General features: G+C 36.1%; 1 pseudogene; it reads right to left on the reverse strand.

Moving 5' to 3' along the window:
• The window catches only part of LOC149549543 (uncharacterized), a 120,710-nt pseudogene that overhangs the window by 93,979 nt on the left and 12,437 nt on the right, over nt 1–14,294 (reverse strand).

Raw genomic sequence — 14,294 nt, forward strand, 5'->3', positions numbered from 1 at the left:
ATTACCCATTCAAATATGTCCCTGGAGGTCCTAGGACCCCTAGAGACATTAGTCATCATTTAATTAGTGAATGGGGGTCATAGGTCACCCTATGACCCTCTTTGACCCATATCAATTATTTAAATATGTCTCTAGGGGTCCTAGGACCCCTAGAGACATATGTCATCGTTTAATGGGTGAAAGGGGGCATAGGTCACCATATGACCCCCTTTTACCCATATGAACGATTAGAATATGTCTCTAGGGATTCTAGGACCCCTAGTGACATATGTCGTCATTTAATGCGTCAAAGAGGGGTCTAAGTCACATTGTGACCGACTTTGAGTCATATTACCCATTCGAATATGTCCCTCGAGGTCCTAGGACCCCTAGGGACATATGTCATCCTTTAATGAGTCAAAGGGGGTCATAAGTCGCCTTATGAACCCATCTGACCCATATAAACGATTTGATTATGTCCTTAGGGGTCCTTGGACCTCTAGGGACATATGTCGTCATTTAATGGTTCAAACGGGTCACCCCCTTTGACTTATATGAATGATTCGAATAAGTTCTTAGGAGTCCTAGGACCCCTAGGGACATATTTCGTTGTTTAATGGGACAAAGGGGGTCATAGGGTAACCCATGACACCCTTTGACCCATATTATCCATTCAAATATGTCTCTAGGGGTCTTAGGACCCCTAAAGACATATGTCATTATTTAATGGGTCAAAGGGTGTCATAGGTCATGCTATGACCCCCTTTGAGCCATATGAATGATTCAAATATGTCCTTAGGGGTCTTAGGACCCCTAGAGACATATGTCATCGTTTAATGTGTCAAAAGGGGTCATAGAGTGACCTATGACCACCTTTGACAAATATTTTCTATTCAAATATGTCCCTAGGGGTCATAGGACCCCTAGAGACATATGTTGTCATTTAATGGGTCAAAGGGGGTCATAGGTCACCCTATGATCCCCTTTGACCATATGAAGAATTCGAATATGTCCCTAGGGGTCTTAGGAGCCTAAGGGACATATGTCATCGTTTAATGAGAAAAAAGGGCTCATAAGCCACCCTATGACCCCCTTTGACCTATATGAATGATTTGAATGTCCCTATGAGACCTACGAACTCGAGGGACATATGTCGTCGTTTAATAGGTCAAAGGGGGTCACAGGTCCTTTTGACCCATATGAATAATTGGAATATTTCCTTAGGGGTCCTAGTACCCCTATGGACATATGTCGTTGTTTAATGTGTCAAAAGGGGTCATAGGTCACCCTATGACCCCCTTTGACCCATATGAACAATTCAAATATTTCCTTAGGGGTACTAAGACACTTAGGGACATATGTCTTTGTTTAATGGGTCAAAGGGTGTCATAGATCACCTTATGACCCCCTTTGACCCATATTACCTATTCAAATATGTTCCTAAAGGTCCGAGGATGCCTAGAGACAAATGTCATCATTTATTAGGTCAAAGAGGGTCATAGGTCACCCTATGACCCCCTTTGACCGATATGAATGATTTGAATATGTCTTTAGGGTTTCTATGACCCCTAGAGACATATGTCATCATTTAATAGGTCAAAGGGGGTCATAAGTGACCCTATGACCTCCTTTGACCCATATGAACACTTCAAATGTCCCTAGGGCTTCTAGGACCACTAGAGACATGTCATTGTTTAATGGGTCAAAGAGGGTCATAGGTCACCCTATGACCCCCTTTCACTCATATCACCCATTCGAATATGTCCCTACGAGTCCTAGAACCCCTAGGGACATATGTCATCATTTAATGGGTCAAAGGGGGTCATAGGTCACCCTTTCACCGATATTACCCATTCTAATATGTCCTTAGGATTCTGAGGACCCTTAGAGACATATGTCATCATTTAATAGGTCAAAGAGGGTCATAGGTCACCCTGTCACCCCCTTTGACTCATATGAATGATTTGAATATTTTCCTAAGGGTCTTAGGACCCATAGAGACATATGTCATCGTTTAATGGGTCAAAAAGGGTCATAGGTCACCTATGATCACGTTTGAACAATATGAATGATTCAAATATGTCCCTAGGGGTTCTAGGACCCCTTAGTGACATATGTCATCATTTAATGGGTAAAAATTGGTCATAGGTCGCCTATGACCCCCTTTGACCCATATGAATGATTCAAATATGTCCATAGGGGTCTTAGGACCCTTAGAGACATATGTCATCATTTAATGGATCAAAGGGGGTCATAGGTCACCCTGTGATCCCCTTTAACCCATATCACCCATTCGAATATGTCCCTACGGGTCTTAAGACCCTTAGGGACATATGTCATTGTTTAATGGGTAAAAAAGGGTCACAGGTCACCCTTTGACCCATATTACCCATTCTAATATGTCTCTAGGGTTTCAAGGACCCATAGAGACATATGTCATCATTTAATGGGTCAAACAGGGTCATAGGTCACCCTATAATCCCCTTTGACCCATATGAATGATTTGAATATTTTCCTAAGGGTCTTAGGAACCCTAGAGACATATGTCGTCATTTAATTGGTCAAAGGGGGTCATAGGTCACCTATGATCCCTTTTGACCCATATAAACAATTCAAATATGTCCCTACAGGTTCTAGGACCCCTAGCACCATATGTCATCGTTTAATGGGTCAAAGGGGATCATAGGTCACCTATGATCACCTTTGACCCATATGAATGATTCAAATATGTCCCTAAGGGTTCTAAGATACCTAGCAACATATGTCATCGTTTAATGGGTCAAACCCATATGAATTATTTGAATATATCCCTGAGGGTTCTAGGACCCCTAGCGACATATGTCATTGTTTAATAGGTCAAAGGGATCATAAGTCACCCTATGACCCCCTCTGACCCATATGACCCATTCGAATATGTCCCTAAGGGTCCTAAGACCCCTAGGGACATATGTCATCATTTAATGTGTCAAAGAGGGTCATAGGTCAACCTATGACCCCCTTTGACACATATTACCCATTTGAATATGTTTCTAGGAGTCCTAGGACCCCTAGGGACATATGTCGTGATTTAATGGGTCAAAGCCCATATGAACGATTTGAATATGTTCATATGTCATCATTTAATGGGTCAAAGTGAGTCATAGGGTGACCTATAACCCCATTTGACACATATTACCCATTCAAATATGTCCCTATGGGTCCTAGGATGCCTAGAGACATGTCGTCGTTCAATGGATCAAAGGGTGTCATAGATCACCCTATGACCCCCTTTGACCTATTAAATGATGACATATGTCTCTAGAGGTAACGATTCAAATATGTGCCTAGGCATCCTAGGACCCCTAGAGACATATGTCGTCGTTTAATGGGTCAAAGGCGATCATAGGTCACACTATGACCCCCTTTGACCATATGAATGATTCGAATATGTCCCTAGGGGTCTTTGGACCCCAAGGCAGATATGTCATCATTTAATGGGTCAATGGGAGTCATTAGTTACCCAATGACCCCCTTTGACTCATATGAATGAATCGGATATGTCCCTTTGGGTCCTAGGAACCCAAGGGACATATGTCGTCGTTTAATGGGTCAAAGGGAGTCATAGGGTGATCTATGACCCCCTTTGATCCATATGAACAATTCGAATATCTCCTTAGGGGTCTTAGGACCCCTAGGGACATATGTAGTTGTTCTTATGGGTCCTAGGACCCCTAGGGACATATGTCATCTTTTAATAGGTCAAAGGGGGTCATAGGTCACCCTATAACACCCTTTGACCCATATGAATGATTCAAATATGTCCCTAGGGGTCCTAGGACCTCTAGGGACATATGTCGTCATTGAATGGGTCCAAGGGGGTCATAGGTCACCCTGTGACCCCCTTTAACCCATATTACCCATTTGAATATGTCCCCAGGGGTCCTAGGAACCCTAGGGATATATATCATCGTTTAGTGGGTCAAAGGGATCATAGGTCGCCTTATGACCCTCTTTCACCCATATTACCCATTCGAATATGTCCCTAGGGGTTCGAGGACCCCTAGCGACATATGTCATGATTTAATGGGCCAAAGAGGGTCATAGGTCACTCTATCACCCCCTTTGACCCATATGAATGGTTTGAATATGTCCCTAGGGGTCCTAGGACCCCTAGTGACATATATCATCATTTAATGGGTCAAATGGGGTCATAGATCACCTTATGACCCCCTTTGACCCATATGAACAATTTGAATATGTCTCTAGGGGTTGTAGGACCCCTAGAGACATATGTCATCGTTTAATGGGTCAAAAGGGTTTTTAGGTCACCCTGTGACCCCCTTTGACCCATATTACCCATTCGAATATGTCCTTAGGGGTCCTAGGACACCTAGTGACATATGTCATCGTTTAATGGGTCAAAGTGGGTCATAGGTCACCCTAAGACCCTCTTTCACCCATATTACCCATTTGAATATGTCCCTAGGGGTCTGAGGACACCTAAAGACATATGTCATCGTTTAATGGGTCAAAGCGGCTCATAGGTCACGCTATGACACCCTTTGACCCATATGAACGATTCAAATATGTCCGTAGGGGTCCTATGACCCCAAGGGACATATGTTGTAGTTTAATGGGTCAAAAAGGGTCATAGGTCACCCAATGACCCCCTTTGACCCATATGAATGATTCGAATATATCCTTAAGGGTCCTAAGACTGCTAGGGACATATGTCATTGTTTCATTGGTCAAAGGGGTCATAAGTCACCCTATGACCTCCTTTGACCCATATTACCCATTCAAATATGTCCCTAGGGGTGCTAGGACCCCTAGCGACATATGTCATCATTTAATGGGTCAAAGGGTGTCATAGGTCACCCTATGACCCCTTTTGAGCCATATGAACAATTGGAATATGTCCCTTGGGGTCCTAGGACCCGTAGGGACATATGTTCTCATTTAATGGGTCAAAAGGGGTCATAAGTCACCCTATGACCCCCTTTGACCCATATTAACCATTGTAATATGTAGCTAGGGGTCCTAGGACCCTTAGGGAAATATGTCATCATTTAATGCATCAAAGGGGGTCAATGGTTGACCTATGACCCCCTTTGACTCATATATATTAATAATATACATATATATTAATAACATATATATATATATATTATAGTAACATACATATTAATATAATAATATATATAATACATATTATATATTTATATTTAATATATTACATTATTATATATATATATTATATTATTATACATATTAATATAATAATATATAATACATATTATATTTAATGAAAATATTACATTATTATATATATTAATAACATACATATTAATTTAATAATATATAATAAGTATATTATATATATATAAATATTACGTTATTATATTTAGTAAAAATAATAATAATATAAATTATATTTATAGATTGTAATAATATTAACATAATATATTATTATAGATTACTAGATTATATCTTATATCTTTACATTACGTTATTATATATATAATAGATTAAAATACGTCTTTACATAGTAGTATAAGTAAAATAATTTATAAATCATAAGTTATAATGTTGAAACTCAATTTTATATCATAAATGGGTTGGGATTTGAAATTTCCCACCCGAAGCATATTGGATATCCAATTTGAGATCGGATATCCAATTAGGCTTGGTATTTACCAAGCCTACCAGGTCAACCCAAAAGATGTGTTTGAAGAGGGTTTTAGTGATACTCAGACTTCGGGTAGCCATCTGACAATGTTATTTTGATCGAAATTGAATAAAATGAAAAGGGTTTTTTAATATCGCTCTCTAGATTTCATCAATATAATTTCTGTCAAATTTTGAATTCGATAAGTATTTATTAGTTAATTATCAATGAAGATTATTGTAAAGTGCTGATTGACATACTTTTTGAAAAATTGCTATAACTTTAAAACGGTATAGCATTTTTTAAATCTAAAAGTTGCATCACATTCTATACTTCACCTAATATAAGAAAAAAATAAATAAATTTAAATTTGGTAAAATTTTCTATTAGTTAGGGTGGTCAGACACAAGACTTTTTTTATTTCTGAAAAAGTTTTGGTAGAAAATTCATATTTAATTATTTATTTGGAATAAAAATACCAAAAAATATGTGTCACATCCGGGCATGAGTCTACTTTTCACATCTATAATTATAGTTAAAAAATATTATGATTTGATTTTGATTAAGGTGGTCAGACATACAGCTACTTTTTTTTTTGCCCTGAAATTTTCTTAGTACTGCATTAAAATTCAAACTTTTGACCAATTAATTATTGTTTTCTCCTAATAAGGCCTAGTAGTTTAGAAACTACATTCAATTTCCTACAGATTATTTTCTTACAACTTTTTGATATATAGTGCATAACCACTTCAAAATTATGTGTCAAGTTGACATAAACTTGATTTGTTGATTTTTCACTATCACTTAAGGCCATAGTTTGGTACACCATGATCTTGCACATGCCCCCTATGTAAGTGGGAAAGTTTCATTGCATGATTCAACTTTAAGGTTACCTTGGAAGCCTCTCTAGACTTTGGCCCCCTACTAACTCTATGTGGTATTAGTATACTTTCAAATATACAAGGTATGATAACAAGGTAAGGTCACAACCAAGCATCCTCTATACTCCCATCCTAGCCTATACCAGCACTCGAGGCATGGGCAAGGTAAAACATTGATTCTTATTAATACATTTTAAACTCATTTACAAAAATATTATCACTTTTTAATGCAACCTACAATGGGTTACCTAGTAAACCTTTTTAGGGCTTTAGCCTTCATCGCAAGTCACTTCCCAACATGTATAAAGATAACCTACCCTAAGATCATAGCAAAAAATCTAATAAGGTCACAATGGCCTCATTATCTCTATACAAGCAATTGGAAATCACAATATAACCACCGATTCACATCTTAAAGATCAAATCACATAACCACAACATCACATATAACATCATAAAGTAATAACTCCCAGGCCTCTAGTAAACATCCAAAATTGGTCAACATACTAAGTAAAACCAACCCCTAGTAAAATAAACCATACATCACATAAAGTAATTTAATAAGTGTAGTTTCATAGTTCATCTATTTTGAAAACACAATAGTTTAATTATAATGGGTTCAAGTTTTTCCAATTTCAAAGTGTCACACTAGTAAGGTTTTCAAATTCACAAACGTAATAAAATTTTCTTAGTATAAAAATCATTATCATAAAAATTGAACCATTTCCAAAATAACATTCTCAAAATTTAAAAAAAAATATTTAAATAACAATCTAAAACACATCTATTTAATTTTTAAAATAATATTCTATATAACAACATCTTATAATCAAATATTATTAGTAAAATTTAATAATAATTATTAAATTATTAAGAAAATAAGATATAATAATTTATTAACAATAATAATTATTAAATTTATACATTAATTATTATTAATAATAGTGATAATATTTAATATTAAAAAACCAAATTTGAAAAAAATTGCAAAACCTCAAATGTGATTTGCATATTGTGTTCCCTAATTTTAAGGAGCTTGTTCAGTGGCCTAGCTATTTTGGTAGCCTAGTGTCCTAGTAGCATTTGTTGCCTTAGTAATGTCTTCTACTTTGGCAATGTCTATTGCTATTGCAGTCGGGGGTGGGGGGTTCATTGCCCATCTTCCCCCCACCTTTTTTTTTGTAATTTTTTTGGGTATAAAACAATAAAAGGCCCCCTCCATAATCTTTTTCTTTTTAATAAACTCATTGATAGAGGTCTAGTATATATGTTTGTTTCTAGCAAGCCCCCTTTTTTATAATTTAATAATAAGAATAGTCTTCTCAAATCAATTTCCAATTTAACACAAATTTGATTCTCAAATAAAAACAAACTCTATCTAAATTGATAATCCAAACAAAATTTCTCAACATGAGGGTTTCAAATTTGATTTCCATCCATAGACATTTCAATAATAAAGAACATTAATTACTCAAACAAGAGTTTCAATACAAAGCTATTTCTAAATCAAGATCCTCAAAAAAGCACGAAGAAGATAAAGGAAATATTAAAAAAAAACTACTGTGATAATCTCAAGCAACATTTCTACCTTGATCTGATGCTAACCAGACAAACACTCAGAGATTGTACAAATTTCAAAAAATTTCACCTCCAAATCTACAGGTGGAGAAATGAGCTCTAATTTCTTTATAAAGAGCTTTCTCCTTCAAGGTTTTGGTTTTTAGAATATATGCAAATTTTTTTTCGTTATTATTTGAATTTATTTTCATTTCATTAGCAAATTTTTGTATTTTAATTAAAATGAAATTTATTTCATTATTGATTCTCTATTTCTTTTATTAAATCACAAGATGTATCTAGTAGTACTTTTTATTAATTTAAATAATAATAATATTTAGAGTTCATTAATTAGAATGAAACTCTTAAATTAATAATTATTAAAAATTAAATAAATATTATTATGCCAAATTCAGAGCTTTAATTAAATCTTATAAATTTAATTATTCTATTTAATTAATTTCTCAATGAATTAAATATAATTTTTTTAATAAAATTTCATTTATAAAAATTTTCATTACATTAAATCATTTAATATTCTCTTAATTTGATTTAATTTAACTAAAAATCACAAATACGCGCAAATCTAAATAAGAAACCCCATTTCAAAGACAACGTACTAAACCAAGCTCAAGGGTCAAAATCTCAAATTCTCATCATTTGACAAATTTGGAAGGGTAAATAACTCATATGTTTGCCCTATTTTCTAGGACAATTGGCACAAGTTTAGGATTTGGACTTGAGTCAAACCATCTCTCCTCTTTACCATTGAGATATTGGGATAGGACACACTCATCTTGGCAATTTAGGAAATTCAATGCCTAGTACCAATACTTTGCATGAAAGCCAATCACACACACACACACACATATATGTATATGTATATATATATATATATGTATGTATGTATGTATGTATATACATATGTATATGTCTATATGTATATATATACATATACACATATACATATGTATATATAAACATGTATATGTACATATATGTATATATATATATATATACATATATACATATACATATACATATATACATATATATACATATACATATATATGTATACATATACGCACACAGATATATATATATATAGGCAATGGAAGGGAGTGGTGCATCATGTAGATCCTAACTAGCAGGTGACAATGAATCCCTTCCATAACTACAAAAGGAATGTTAAACATAAAGTAAGACATGTATGTACACCATACACATGCAAGTATGGGGTTAGTAACCATAGAAAACTACATATAAATCATCCATCTAACTATCATCATGAGATAATTAAAATCAATATATGAACATACAAAAAAAACTCTCATAAGATCTCTAGATAATAAAGTACAGTAAATAAAAAATGACCACTAAACATAAGCACGAGATCAAAATGAAAGGAACAACTACACAAGTACACCCAACAATGACATCTAGCTATCAGATCTCAATGGTATAAGAAAAACTACCATCCAACCTCATAGAACTTAAATGTCCAACTCCGACTATGCTAAGGAGATAACCTCAAGTCCCTAACAGAAAAGAAATCAAATAGCTAAAACCATAATCTAGGTCAAGGGAATCCTGATTAAAAATCTATCTCAAAGGTACCAAGACATAAGCAACGCCTGAACCGAGAGGTAACAAAGACACATAGGAAATATACTATGTAAGTTGGAAAGTATCATTGCATGATTCAACTCTTAGGTTACTTAGCCCTAATATTAGCTCTTTTAGAGAAGGTAGACAAGAGAGACTCAATTGAAATGAACCACTTAATAACAAACTTTTAGACCACCAAAGAAAAACCAAATTAGTCATATTTCCTAACCACAATGGTCCTGGTGCTTCAACTTTGTTTTAACCCAAAGTGTAGGTGGGTAAGGAATGATAGCTTATGGATATAACTAGGAATGTGCCCTAAAAGGTTGCATTCTAAAAGGTGGAGTTGTTGGAGATTATGAAGATGAGAAAGGGGTGCTTCCAATTGCTTTCCTACCATATCTAGCACTACTCCACTAAGGGGCAAGTATTTTAATTTTTACAACTTTTCTATCCACTCTAAATTAGGACTACATATTTCACCAAAAAAGAATGTCTATTCCAAAATCATGCTCCTCTGCAGTAGACATGTCCAAAACTTCCAACTAAGAGAGACTCCCCAACTGGTAGGGAATCATACTATTGAACTTAGTGAAGGACAAGTTGAGATACTTTGAGTTGTACAAGGAAGTGAAATGCTTTGATATTTCACCTTCAAACTCATTCAAGCTCAAATCTAGATGACTCAATTCTTGTAGGAAAAATAAACCTACACATGTAAATAATAATGATAACTATGGTAGAATAATTTAGAATAGTTGAGGGGGGGAAGGGGGGGTGAATCAACTATCCAAGTTTTGGATGTACCAACTAAAGTTTTAAAAACTTAAAATACTTTAGATTTAAACATCCAATAGATTGGACTCTATAATAAACAATCAACAACATAAACTTGTAGTCCATTGTCCTAATATTTATCAAACTTATAGAATGTAAAAAATTAATAGTAAAAACATCTCGAATGACATCCACACAAGTATGACATACTAATAGATATTTGAGAAGGGTGAGTGAGATTTGAGGTTGAGTTGATCAGGAATGAGGAAATACAACACATTAAACTACATAGGGAAATTTATAATTAGTAATAATTTTGACCACCAAACTCCAAAATCTTTTCTTGTGAAAAGTATTTGATATTATATTTCATTGCAACTACACATTTCAAAGAATGAAGATAAGTCTTTGATGGGAAATAGCATGCAGTATAAATGACTTAATTTAATCATGATAGTAAGAGTTTATCTTATATAAAAACTAACTTGTAATCACATTTTCGTGTGTAATAACTACATTAAAACTATTTGGGTGGTTAATTCAATGGGATTATTTATTGTTTAGTAGGTGTAGATGGTCACTTCAATAGAAGTAAATTGTTTGGTAGTCTAATTCTACGAAGATTTCTTTAAGAGTTATTTTTCATTCATGTCTTTATGGGGATTTAACATACTAAGAAGCACAAAAAAATGTATTGTAAAGGAAAAATCACCATAGATGTTGGGGAAAATGTAACTATGGTATCAACTTATTGAACATTGAATAATAAATATGCACATAAATTTTGAATATGTAAATATGGCTTCATACAATTAAGAACCAAGAAAATAATTATTGTGAATTCTTTCAAACTTGAGCAAGATAAGTTAGTGCTTTAAAAGGAATATTAGTTCTCTAGTTTCTTTTGAACAGTGCATGTGAACTAGTATTTGAAGTAAAATGAGAAAAACTCATTCAATAAAAAATAAACCTATAAGTAGGAAATAACAAGAGGTCACTAGTACATTTGAGACCATTTTTTAACCATTATTGGTCAAAATTTTGACCCAATTTTTGACCAAACTTCGACCAAATTCGACCAACCCATTGGTCAGAATTTTTTCGGTCGAAATTTTGACCAACCTTCTAGTTGGTCAAAATTTCGACCAATATGTTGGTCGAAAAACCTCCATAGCCATGGTGCAAGTTCTGTCAGGAATTGGTCAAAATTTTGATCAATGAAGGTAGAAAATTTTGACCAATAAAGGTAGAAATTTTGACCGATGAAGAAAAAAATTTCGACCAATAAAGGTAGAAATTTCAACCAATGAAAGTCAAAAATTTTGACCAATAAAAGTAGAAATTTCGACCAATGAAGGTCAAAAATTTTGACCAATGAAGGTAGAAATTTCGACCAATGAAGGTAAAAAATTTTGACCAATGAAGGTAGAAATTTCGACCAATGAAGGTCAAAAATTTTGACCAATGAAGGTAGAAATTTTGACCAATGAAGGTAGAAATTTCTACCAATAGGTAGGTGTAAATTTTTTTTCAGGCATTCTATAAAAAAGTCACATGCCTTGCGTATGATATGACATTTTGCATGCATCTTGCACTCTCATCCGACTGATGATGGATTACAGAGAGTGATCTAAAACCCTGATGCTAAAAAACACACAATCAAATCCAAAACAAACTTGCATTACAAATGGATTGTGGAAATTTGATATTGTTAATTTTGCATGCATGTCTACCAGGACAAATATATGTTTAAGTTGTGATTGTCCTGGTAGACATGCATGCAATTTTACCAATATCAGATTTCCACAATCCATTTTTAGTGCAAGTTCATTTTGGATTTGATTGTATGTTTTTTAGCATCATGGTTTTAGATCACCCTATGTAATCCATCATTAGCTAGATGAGAGAGAGTGAAGGATGCATGCAAAATGTCATATCATACGTAAGGCATGTGAACTATTTTATAGAATGCCTAAAAAACACTAATAGTAACTAATATGAAAAATATATAATTAGTTATATGATTGAGACAAATCATGTACTAGTGAGTTGGTCAAAATTTTGACCAGAAAATTTTGACCAATGGGTTGGTCAAATTTGGTCGAAAATTGGGTTAAAAATTTGATCAGTGAAGGTCGAAAAATGAACCCAAATGCACTAGTGCAAGTATGCTCGCCAAGTTGACTCTTTGAGTTTGATCATCAAATCACCCCACCAACGTGCCTCATCAAGGTCAGTCTTTAGGTCCGCTCATCGAGCTTGATCACCAAGTCAGCTTGCCATGTCACGTCTCTAAGTGGCCTCGCTAAGTCGGCTCGCCAACTTGTCCCACCAAGTTGCCACTTTAAGCCCACTCACCATGTTAGATCGCCAGGCTGACTCCCCAAGTTAGCTCGCCAAGCTGACAATTGAAGTATGCTCACCAAATTGACTCTCTAAGTTTGCTTGCCAAGTTCGCCCCCTAGGCCAACTCTCTAAGTCAACTCACCAAGTCACCCCCACCCAGTCACCTCAACAAGTTGACTCATTAAGTCAACTCACAAAGTTGACTCACCTAGTGGTTTTACCACCTTGCCCCAACAAGTGGGCTCACTCAGTGTGCTTACGAAGTTGCCCCATAGAGTTGCTTCTCTAAGCTCACTCACCATGTAAACTCACTTGGTCGGCAAGCCAAGTTGACACTTTAAGTTTTCTCATCAAGTCACCCAACCAAAGCGCCTCATCAAGGTCAATCTTTAAGTACACTTAGTAGGTTAGCTCACTAAGTTGCTTCATGAAGTCGCCTCACCAAGTGGCCTTGATAAGTTAGCTCACCAACTTGCACCACCAAGTTGCCACTTTAAGTCGACTTGCCATATCAGCTTGCCAGGATGACTCCCATAGCCAGCTCGCCAAGCTGACAATTCAAGTATGCTCACCAAGTCAACTCTTTAAGTTCGCTCACCAAGTCTGCCCCCTAAGTCAACTCTCTAGGTCAGCCCACCAAGTCACCCCCACCAATTCACCTCAACGAGTTGACTCTTTAAGTCAGCTCACCAAGTCTACTATTCAAGTACACATGCCAGGTTAGCTCGCCAAGCCCACCAAGTCATGTCACCAAGTTGATTGTTCAAGTACGCTCACAAAGTTGACTCTTTAAGTTCACTCATCAAGTCACCCCACCAAAGCACCTCATCAAGGTCAGTCTTTAAGTCTGCTCACCAAGTCAGCTTGCCAAGTCACCGCACCAAGTTGACTCACCTCTTGCCTCACCAAGTGGACTCACTAAGTCAGCTCGCCAACTTGCCCCACCAAGTCGACTGTTCAAGTATGCTCACCAAGTTGACTCTTTGAGTTCGGTCATCAAGTCACCCCACCAAAGTGCCTCATCAAGGTCAGTCTTTAGGTCCACTCATCGAGCTTTCTCACCAAGTTAGCTCGCTATGTCATGTCTCTAAGTGGCCTCACTAAGTCGGCTCACCAACTTGCCCCACCAAGTTACCACTTTAAGCCCACTCACCATGTTAGATCGCCAGGCCAGCTCCCCAAGTCAACTCGCCAAGCTGACAATTGAAGTATGCTCACCAAGTCGACTCTCTAAGTTCACTCACCAAGTACGCCCCCTAGGCCAACTCTCCAGGTCAGCTCATCAAGTCACCCCCACTTGCCCCACCAACTTGCCACTTTAAGTCGACTCGCCATGTCAGCTCGCCAAGCTGACTACCAGGCCGACTCCCCTAATCAACTCGCCAAGCCGACAATTCAAGTATGCTCACCAACTGGACTCTTTATGTTCGCTCACCAAGTCCACCCCCTAGGTCAGCTCACCAAGTCACCCCCACCCAGTGCTTATTGTGAACAAACCA

Source organism: Cupressus sempervirens, chromosome 7, assembly GCF_028749045.1.
Source record: "Cupressus sempervirens isolate cs-2001-9-10 chromosome 7, ASM2874904v1, whole genome shotgun sequence".
In the NCBI taxonomy this organism is placed as follows: domain Eukaryota; kingdom Viridiplantae; phylum Streptophyta; class Pinopsida; order Cupressales; family Cupressaceae; genus Cupressus; species Cupressus sempervirens.